The sequence below is a fragment of the Gymnodraco acuticeps genome, unplaced genomic scaffold (genome assembly GCF_902827175.1).
Source record: "Gymnodraco acuticeps unplaced genomic scaffold, fGymAcu1.1, whole genome shotgun sequence".
Taxonomy (NCBI): Eukaryota; Metazoa; Chordata; class Actinopteri; order Perciformes; family Bathydraconidae; genus Gymnodraco; species Gymnodraco acuticeps.
The window spans coordinates 844,295-855,885 of record NW_022990499.1 but is presented as its reverse complement, the minus strand read 5'-3'; positions in this window follow the sequence as shown (position 1 = coordinate 855,885).

Sequence of the window (11,591 nt, the reverse complement as noted above, 5' to 3'; positions counted from 1 at the left end):
ACGTCACCAAGATGGCCGTCACTACTGTCTTGCCACAAAAGGGATTGACTACCCTCACTATCACCACAATGGAACACGTCCAGAAGAATGTCATGCAAAGCTGCCTGCCTTCCTTCGATTCTCCCTGAACGGCCTGATCTTTTTAATGTTCAATGTTAACCATTTGTGCAGATAGCATGAGCATAGTATATTGGCACCCCCTAGTGGCACAAGTCAGTACTGTAGCTTTAAGGCACCAAATAGCTTGACTCTCCTTCTTGTGTTTTAGTTTACACAGCAAAGCCATGCAGAGCACATCGTAGCTCAGTTTTATGCCACAAATAGTTGTATTGTCCTCCTTGGAGTAGATCTGTCTGTAAGTATGCAAACATACCTGTGTGCCAAGTTATGTGTTTCAAAATGTGGTTTAATTGATTGTGTGGTTTCAATGTTTAAGATAAGCTAAGCCAACTAGCTGCAAAGCTAACGGACATAGCTCATTATTAGCATAGGCTGTTGCTTATACTGCACTCTATTTGCATTATGTTGCACATGTATTATTTCAATCGTGTAACTTGTGTTGTATTTTTCTGTTTATTCTTGCAGTTTTACAATTTCAAGCCTCAGTAAATGGTCAACTCAATAACTGTCTTCTGAGTCTTTGTTCACTATCTGTTAAGCTATGCAGTGCGATGCATAGTACTGTATTATCAGTAAAACCCGTGGCCATTTGAATTATGTCTAGTGGTTCAAGTTCGCCAACTTCGCTAGTACATTGATCTCCGCAGATGATTTTGGACATATAGTGTACCTCGGTGGTAGTTGGGCGAGTTACTGCTGGTTTCGGAGTGACAACTATCTTAAACAGACCTTGGGGTGACTTGTTTCCTGGGTGTGCTGCCAAAATATATAGACCTGCATCACCGCTCTCAACCCTTCTTAGGATAATTAAGACGGGGTTGCATCTTCCTGTAGAACAGGGAGAGGTAGGGTTCTTTCTAATGACTTTCATTCTACGTTTTAGTGACGCAACAATCCTTGCTGATTTGAATTCAGGCGTATATCCCCAGTCTGTCGGACCAGAGTTAACTAGTACATAAGACCAGGATTCGCATTTACATCCTCGGGTGTGAGTAATAGATCCCTTATCTTCCCTGTTAAAGGCAGAAACAGAGGCATAACTTGCACTTGTGGACCTTCGGTCGGTGAATGTATTGCATACTGTTGGGGTGAGGCAGACATATTTAGCGAGACTTGAGTATGATTTGTCAGAGTTGGAACATGGGGCGATCGCGCACAGATCTATGTCCACTATTCCGTCGCTACCTTCTTGGAGAGTGAAGGTTCTTTTTGGGGACATAAGGCTCGCTCCTCTAGTACCTCTTTCGGTCCTTACTATCTCTTCCTCAGGGGCGGGGGTTGGAGAAAGAACATCATTAGTTTCAAAGACAATGAAAATTATCGTTACCATAATGGTAAGTAGGAGGCCCAGGCCAATCTTTATCTTGCACCTGAATTCACTCCTTTACTTTCCCAAGGAATATTTCACACAAACTATTCTTTCCCAGACAATCAAACATTGTACACAGATATATTGGTGCCGTAGATTATATTGGCCCCAGAAAGAACCTTGAAAAGAATATGTGTGTGTGCTGGTATCTGGGTCAGTGAGTGTGAGTGAGAAGGTTATATATAGGATTACTTGAAAATAGTCCCAAATAATACATTTTCACTTCAATACAAATTAAAATAATACTTGTTTACTTTAATACAGTACGCAAGGGCAGAATAATACATAATTTTTCCGAAATAAGGTCCCATAAAGTCCACCGGAAAGGGAGGGACTTCGCCTCTCTATGTGCGCTCACAGAGCATGCGTCCCTTAAGCCCCGCCCCCCGAGCTCCCACTCTCGGGGTGTTTCTCAATCTCGAGTAAAGCTGCTCCAGAGCCACTATTTCAAGTATACTACGTCATTGAGTGCCGCCGAAGGGCTGTTCCAATGTCCAGCATACTTGGAATTCTACCGAGCCCGGCTTACTTCATTTGGAGAAATTTCGAGGCTGCACATGTGTAGACTCCGCGGTCTTAAAATCCCCACAATGCTTTGCGCACGGATACGGTAAGGCGGGGCCTATCATATGACGCACACCTGCACACTTGTTCGCCTGTTCCATTCTTCGTTTTCCGAGGCTAGGAAGTATTCTTGCCTCGCTTCCGAAGCGAGACGCTCGGAAGACATGTGCTACCAAGCAAGCGTACTCGACATTGAGAAACACCCTCGGCTCACTAGAATGAATGGAGAGAGAAAATAAATCTAGATTCGGCTTTTAGCGCATTTTACAACTTTAAGGACCTAATGATTATAATGAGGGCTATGCAATAGTTCATACTGGGTAGTTTATTTTGTTTAAGGTGAGACCTCTCTACATTCACAGAGGGTAGTAACTCAACGAGAGAGTAATGTCAAATGACAGTACAATTGACCAATCATATCTTCCCTCTAAATAGGGCGGGCTTTATCTTCGCAGACTTTATGACAAGTTCCGCCCGCTGTGAAGTCTATAGGCTTGTTTGAGACTAGCGAGACCTGCGCAGTTGCGATCAACGTCTTGCTAGTGCGTTGCGTGATGGTTAGTCATTTTGTCCGACTTGCTCTGGAGGCTCGCCTACATGAGACGTTGAAATCTCGCGGGACAAAGACGCCCGCAGCCTTGAGAGCGAGGCGCGGCGAGGCAGCGCAGTTCCTCTCCACGGGCTGCGGAAGCGAAATGCTTGATGGGAAACGACTCGCTGGTATCTCGAGCTGAGCACTCATTGGTGGGTTTTACCACGTGTTGGTGATGAAACTCTCCAATTGGCTCGGCAAAAGTTTGTTGTTGTTTTGTGTCAGTTTTACGTCGCCACTTCCATTCACATTTTTCATCATTGTTCCACAATGTTTATCATCATGAAATTAATATCCATATATTGTATACTATACTTGCACTGCTTACCGTTTTCATACTTTATATATCTTAGCATATTCATACACACTGTTCATACTGCTCTCAGGCTGCTGTGTATATCTAGTGTATTCATACACACTGTTCATACTGCTCACAGGCTGCTGTGTATATCTAGTGTATTCATACCCCTCACTGTTTATTCATCATTCAATTCATTCTATATTTTATTCTGTCTATTGTGTACATTACTTTTCACTTTACTGCTTGTTGCACCTGGTTAGAAGCTAAACTGCATTTCGTTGTCTCAGTACCTGTAATATGTGCAATAACAATAAAGTTGAATCGAATCTTGAGCAGGAACAAATGTATTTACTTAGTACATATCTGACATTAACGATTAAACACATGTGTGCATTCTTTACAAATGCAAACAGTGTCAAGCCGACTCCGGAGGTGGCGGTATGCGGTATGCACCTTAAAGTTGTTTGCAATCCGCCAAAAAACCGAGAGAAGAAGAAGAAGAAGGCGAAAGAAGAAGATGAAGAAGAAGAAGAAGCCGACTCGGAGCTGTCCGACTTCAGGCGAGCTTTTTGAGACCTCCCCCGGCTGCAATCGGCTATTCTCGTCTACTTTCGAGGCGAGCCGCAACGCGTCTCAAACAAGCCTTATGCAAGTGTTGCAGTGACGCGTCCTAAAACCCGGAATTAAGCTGCGCTCGGATTCCCTCGACAGAAAGCAGTGGGATTTCTCCATAGGATTTTGGAAAATAACTTGAAATAAGTTCTGTGGAAAACGAACCTGTTAGATAAATGCACGTTTTGTTCAGCCGGATAATATCCACATGTCTACTCTACTTTTATTATTTTCGAATCATAAATCTAATCGATAGATTTATGATCGATAGATTTATGATTAGCATAAGTTCGTTCATGATGGCTCACTTCACTGATAGTGATGACATCGTTTGCAAAATTATTAACCGAGTCATTTTCAAGATTGAGTTACAATGATAAACTGGAGTGGCAAAGGATCAGCTGCATGACCCGCCATCAAGTGCTTCATCCAAAAGGACAGGAGGATGGACTTTGTGTTTCAGTGATTTGATCATCAAAGGTAGGCCTAAGTCATTTTCAATGTGGGCCGCCGTGCCGACTTCATTCATTTGTAATTGTTACTTGGCTGTGGGTGGCCTGTCATGATAGGTGTTTATATAAATGGTGTTGTTTTGTGTGGTAGAGGGTCGCTGTCATTGATGCGTTTTGTACTCCGGGCCGCTGTTTTGATATTCCGCTGAAGTATACGGTGAGACGTACTAGGCTTGTTTGAGACAAGCGAGACCTGCGCAGACCTGCGCAGTTGCGATCAACGTCTTGCTAGTGCATTGCATGATGGTTAGTCATTTTGTCCGACTTGCTCTGGAGGCTCACCTACATGAGACGTTGAAATCTCGCGGGACAAAGACGCCCGCAGCCTTGAGAGCGAGGCGGCGCGGTTCCTCTCCACGGGCTGCGGAAGCGAAATGCTTGATGGGAAACGACTCGCTGGTATCTCGAGCTGAGCGCTCATTGGTGGTTTTTACCACGTGCTGCTGATGAAACTCTCCAATTGGGTTGTTGTTTTGTGTCAGTTTTACGTCGCCACATCCATTCCTATTTTCATCATTGTTCAACAATGTTTATCATCATGAAATTAATATCTATATATTTTATACTATACTTGCACTGCTTACCGTTTTCATACTTTATATATCTTAGCATATTCATACACACTGTTCATACTGCTCACAGGCTGATATCTAGTGTATTCATACCCCTCACTGTTTATTCATCATTCAATTAATTCTATATTTTATTCTGTAGATTGTGTACATTACTTTTCACTTTACTGCTTGTTGCACTCCTGGTTAGAAGCTAAACTGCATTTCGTTGTCTCAGTACCTGTAATATGTGCAATAACAATAAAGTTGAATCTAATCTTGAGCAGGAACAAATGTATTTACTTAGTACATATCTGACATTAACGATTAAACACGTGTGTATTCTTTATAAATGCAAACCGAGTCAAGCCGACTCCGGAGGTGGCGGTATGCACCTTAAAGTTGTTTGCAATCCGCCAAAAAACCGAGAGAAGAAGAAGACGAAGCCGACTCGGAGCTGTCCGACTTCAGGCGAGCTTTTTGAGACCTCCCCCGGCTGCGATCGGCTATTCTCGTCTACTTTCGAGGCGAGCCGCAACGCGTCTCAAACAAGCCTACTAACTCTTCTTTTTTTTCGAGGGAAGGGGGGTCAGAGGGCCTACTGTAGGTATAAAAGTCACGGCTCGCCACTGGTCAAACTCAAATACACAGTGGGCCAACATTAAAAAATGGGTACTAGTCGAGGGCCGGACTGGTTCAATGTTTATTGCAAAACGTATTGAAATTAACTTATTGCACATATTAAACCTGGAACTAACAAAGCTTAAATTATTGCCTATAAAAACAACATTAAACATTAAATAATCAGTCGCATTAATTTCTTATATCTCTATCTGCAGCTTTTCCGGAGTCATTTGTTATGATTACATTTTTCCACAGGCTTAAAAAAAAAAATGTCCCTCAAAGAAAAGAAAAAAACATGTCGCAAGAAAAGGAGGAAACATCCATGTAAACTCAGTGTGCTGCTCTGTGATGCTAGTTCAAGCCAGATAATTGGCATCTCATCTTGGGTGCAAGTTCATCAATGTTTGGGCTCAGGCTCTGAGCTGAGGAAACCCTCAGGATTGAGTGAAGATGCGTGCAATATACCGGCGGGCCAGATCTAATAGTAATTAGAAATTATCCTGCGAGCCGAAATTAAATCCACCAAGGGCCTGATTTGGCCGCCGGGCTTTGAGTTTGACACATGTGATCTAATGTGTCTGTGTCACTTTGAAATGATTACTGATAATCCATCATTTAATTTTTGTAAAATACGGAGATTTCATATTAGCTGCTATTAGAGCTACTGTACAACCCAGGGTTGCGTTCCGATAATCCAAAAATCAGCTCCTAAATTCTAACCCTACTGTATCTCCTATTCCTTGACCTCTGAGTGAAACGTCACGGGGTTAAGGGATAGTGGATAGGAGAATTCAAAAGGACTTAGGAGAAGAGACCGCGGTACTTTAGAGAATCCGACTGCACTTTCACTATCCGACGTGTTTATGATGCGCCAGCGGACGTCATGAATGTGCGTCTGCTGCTGTGGGGGAACTATGGAAACTACAGTTTTCTATAGAGGACTACAACATGGATGTTTAATAAGAACGAGGGACTACTGTAAACTCATCTAGAGACTCTGCACCGTGCTCTGATGCTGTTGCTTTATGCTTTATGAACGTGGATAACAGAGAAACATATTCTTCATGACCAAAGTTGGAATTGAAATAAAAAAGGAAAGTGAAACTTATGCTCGTCACCCTCTCCCTCCGGTCCACATTAATACAAATGATCCCAATACGTATGATTGTATGAACTATGAAAATATCTTAAAATCAATACAAATGTATTTATTATAAACGTTAGTCCTTAACATCTATCAGTGTGTATATCACCATTCAAACATCTTTTAAAAGTTGAACAAACTCCACACAGCTCAGTGAAATGTAGACTTTATTTGATCATTTCAGTAAAAACTAACGTTCATATTTCTCTTTTTGATTATAATACTGATGAACGTTCAGAAAAAAGCACTTTGGCAACTTACCACATACGTTTAAAAATGCTTAATAAGCACCGTAACTTTCATGATATCATTTCTCGGTCATAATCGGTTGTTTCCGTGAACGGCCGACTGTTGAGTGACGGCAAATGCTGCGGCTGCATTGCATTGTGGGGCAGCATTTTCTCCTCTCTTTTCAGTTAGGGAGGTCCAGTGGTTCCTAAGCTAAAGGAGGTTATAAAGGAAGTTAGAAACCTCCTTTCCTTTCATTTGGAGAATTGGAACGGCACTTATCATGGCTGCCAGTGACGTACTTCCGGGTCATTTCACTCCGTTAGGAAGGTTCCTAAGCTAAATGGACTATTGGAATGCAACCCAGCTTCCGGTTTTGGGCAAACTGCGTGTGCATCACTCTCATTCCTCAATGGAAATGTTTAGATGGATTTAGGAACCTCCGCTCGATTCTATTGGCTCTAACGGTTCAAAATAGGTGTCAATCATCAAAATCGACAGAGATATGGAAAATGCACCCAAATGACCTCAGAAGTTGTTTTTTTGTTGATAAATCTCTCTAAAAAGGTCAAATGTCACTTGTTTTGCATCAATCTTGATACAGGGTACTTATTATATGTTGTACTTTGGATTCCTAAAGCTAAGGGTTAGCTAACCCTAACCCTAACCCCAAAACTATGTTCAATCTGAATTTACTTTAAAATAAAAAAAATCTATACTGATTCTGACTCTTCTACATCCAACTCACAGGTTTACCATTGCTTTGAGAAAAAAGATTATTAATTTACCCCTTTTAGAAGTGAAGTTATAGTCATTTGTTCTGGGAATGTCATTTTCGAGCCTGAGACCTGGAAAACAGGCTTGGGGCTTAACAGGTTAATATGTCACTACCAGATCCCCAGAATGTAGGTTCACAGAGCAGCTCAAACCATATATTTAGTTTGATGATTATTTGGCATCAATATAACTTTTTGTTAAACTACCAGTTTTGTCTTATGTAAATATGTATAATTCTAAGCAGCACTGGAGTTGAGTATACTATAGTAATATAAACTGTGAACCCGGTCCTGATACTGTTTTCTAATACCCTGAAACACTGAAACTAAAATATTATTTGAAACTACTCTACTATAAAGTATATTTCCCTGAACCATCTTATGGCTAAAAAAGGGTAAGTTTTCTTTGTGAAGTGTAACAACAGCAGTATGCTAATCCACTCACACTGCTGTAACCTTCTCCCCTCCGTCTTCCACTATGTCCCTCTTTTGTCTTACTCTGTCTGACTCTCTTGATCTTTCCCCCCCACCCCTGTCTCCAAGTCTCAAGGCTTCATGAAGAGGGAACGCTGCTCCCTCCTCAACTACTACATATTCAGCTTTTCTTCCCTTCTAAAACGTAATAGGATTTGGGGCCAGAGGGGGGACGGGATATTTGTACAAAGGTACCGAGTTAGTTTGAGGGTGATGTACAGTGTGTAGTTTCTCTCAGAACTCGGCGGCTGGAAGTACGTCCCTGTGGCAACACATATAATTCAGCTGCATACTGATGTTTTCCATCACACCAAAGTAATATGGATAATTAATTGTGCTGCATATGAAATTGTATTGTAATATAAATGGAAAAAGTCATGTTCTCAAAGAAATAACAACAAACATAACAACGTGGAGAAGAAGGCACTCAAAGTATTAGTGCAGAGATGCTCTATGCTTTTCATATTGTCAACAAATCCAATGAATAGTCTAAAACTAACAATTCATGTACACTGATGCATATTGTGTGTGTATCCGATAGGAATACACAGTGGTGACTGGTCATTAGGGGCAGGTGGTAATAATGATTACAAATGTTTAATCATCTGATTCGTCTGTACATTGCTGTTTTAGTCTGTGTTCTTCTAATTAGTGTCTACAGTGTGTGCCTATTGAGCTGTTTAGAGCCGTGTGGGACAAAACCCGATCCTGCCCCTCCCTCTCTCTGTCTAAGTCAATGGTGACTGTAAAAACTACACTGCGCATGCTCAGAGTATTTTCCTATTTAATGTGTGTGGCAAAAAAATAATGACCATAGGGGCATAGAGCTGCCATCCCCACCATACGTCATCTCACATCATTCATAGCTGATTGGCTGTAAGTACGTGTGCCGCGAAAAGTGTGGTGTGTGAAGAGGAGACGAGAGAGCTGCAGTGACGCATCCTAAAACCCGGAAGTAAACTGCGCATGGCTTCCCTCGACAAAAAAGCAATGAGATTTCTCCATAGGATTTTAGAAAATCGCTCCAAATAAGATCTGTGGGAAACAAACCTGTTAGATAAATGCACGTTTTGTTCAGCCGGATAATATCCACATGTCTACCCTACTTTTATAATTTTCTAATCATAAATCTATTGATTAGATTCGATTTATGATAGACTTTTGAAACTACAAGAAGATAAGGAGGACTTTTACAAAAAAGTAAGATATTTTTGTCCAGAAGGATAGGCAAATGGACTTAATCTTCAAGTTAAGGTAAGACTGCAATTTTATTGAAAATGGGATCTTACTAAGAGAGAACAATTCAATATTTAAAGGATACAATTACATTTTTTGGGTATCCTTCTGTTGAACTGTCTGTTTAAAATTAATTGAAGCATCAGACAAAAAAAGCTTTTGAAAATATAATATTTTGATCTAGGTCAAAATATAATATTTGTAAACCTGAAGAGTCAGTGCCAGTGCCTCACCAGCCATGAACCTCACTGCAGAAGCTTATAGACATCCAAGTTGTTTGTGCCCCACCACTTTTGTACATATAAAAACGCCACTGGGAATACAGTAGGCAGGCAGTACCCAAATGCAGGACAAAACAGGGGGGGCAGATATAAGGATATAAACCAAAAGTGAGCATTATTTAAATAAAAGCTGTTACTTAATAAAACAAAAACTGTAGGGGCAGGCAAGGTTAAGCAATAGGAAAAAAACAAAAAAAAACTGGGAAGACTTAGACAAGGGAGGGCAGCCGAGGGGAATCCAAAACATGCAGACAAGACTGGGGATCAAACGGAGTGAACCACGACAACGAACTGATTATAGGGAAGAGTAAAGCAGTAAATGTCTTAGTTGTGCAATGTGCGGTTTCAATCTTTACGAAAGCCACATGAAGCTTTTGTAAATTTGCGCCTAGAAGTATACTTGAGCCCCTCAGGGCTGTGTGCTCAGCCCTCTCCTCTACTCCCTAAGGCCATAAGACTATTAAACACCTGAACTCTGTCATTTGTTTGCATCTTGCAATTTATTTATCTATATATCATATTCCATTTACGTGTATATAGACTCTTCTTGCACTATTTCTATTTTATTTGTTATTACTTGCACATCTTATAACATTCTCTTGCACTGTTTTATTTGTATTGTTATTTATTTCACTATTTGTATTGGTTTAATTGGTTCTATGTCCTATCAGTGGCGAACCGTCAGGGCCTTCAAGGTATTCAGAGAATACCCTGGAACACTCAGATAAAACTAACAAAACATCGATTTAATTATATAAATAAAATGTATATAAAATGAATAAATGAGAATGGTATCTGTGTTGTTGATCTGTAATATTACAGTGTTACGTTGATTTGTTTGTCCTTCTCGGACCATGCACTACGCATTTCAGTGGTTTTGTGTTAGAAAAGAAAGCAACCAATCAGATCTTGTTCTGGGTCTCTGGGTAGAATATCCTTCAACCAAGGTATTCTACATCCTTGATAGAATGCCCTGGACGTTGCACTGAATGAGAGCGTACGTTTGGACTGACAGTTTGATCAACCAATCATATATTGATTTGTAGCCAATGGGCGTATTCTTTCAGAGTTTCCCTCGGTTCCAGGGTGCTCTAGAACAGTGATTCTCAAATGGGGGTACGCGGACCCCTAGGGGTACGTTGGGGTACTGCAGGGGGTACGTGAGATTTAATAAATAAAAAATAAAAAAGTTAATTAAAAAAATACCATGCATGATTACAAAAATAAACTTACAGTACAATAAGTTAAATAGAAAAGACAATTTTATATAAAATATTCCTAGAACCACCAAGGGGATCCTCATATAAACATGTCAAATTTGTGTATTGTATTTTATAGTTTTGTATAATATATCATTTTGTTCATTGGTTTGTTAGCAGATATTACTTCAGTTGAAAAACTCCTTTGAAAAATTAGTTACAATACATTTTTTTTGTTATGTTGGTTTTTTTCATGCATAAAATGAAAATATCCTTAGTTTGTTGTAATGCATGCATGAAGGAGTTAATAAATCACACACTGAGGAAACATCACTATATTGGAATTATTTGTATAGGCTTTTTCGATCAAAAATGTTCGGGGTCGGTCAGGGGGTACTTGGCTGAGAAAATGTTTCAAAGGGGGTACATTACTGAAAAAAGTTTGAGAAGCACTGCTCTAGAAGGCCCGCTAGTTAGCTGGCTCGAGACAGAGGATCTAGATGAATGCCACGAAACAATTCATGCCGTTTTATTGTTTTTAACGTTGAAATGACAAGTGCAACAGGTGAAGATGAAGTTGTTGCGGAATTGTTGTGAGTACTCTTTTCAAGACGACAATTCAGTGAAAAGACGGACATTATAACGCCGGGGGGGAGGGGCGCGGCGGCGGCGGCGGGGGGTGTGTGTATCTACAGAAGGTACAGTTGTGATAGACACGGTTCACCACTGTGTCCTATATATATTCATGTTGGATTGTTGGAGGAGCCGGCGACTTACATTTGTAATTGCCATAACTACACTGTAGCTACTGTGCAGCAGGCACGTGCACACATAGACATCAAAGTGGGCTTGAGCCCCTGCCCTTTTTCTTCCTCCAGAGAACGTGCACTTTTTTCCCCCTTTTTAATTTTTTTAGAAATGAATATATACAATTGAAACTGCCATGATCAATCAGATCATCGATCATATAATATCATAATATATCATATATCTCCTTATCTGAGTCAG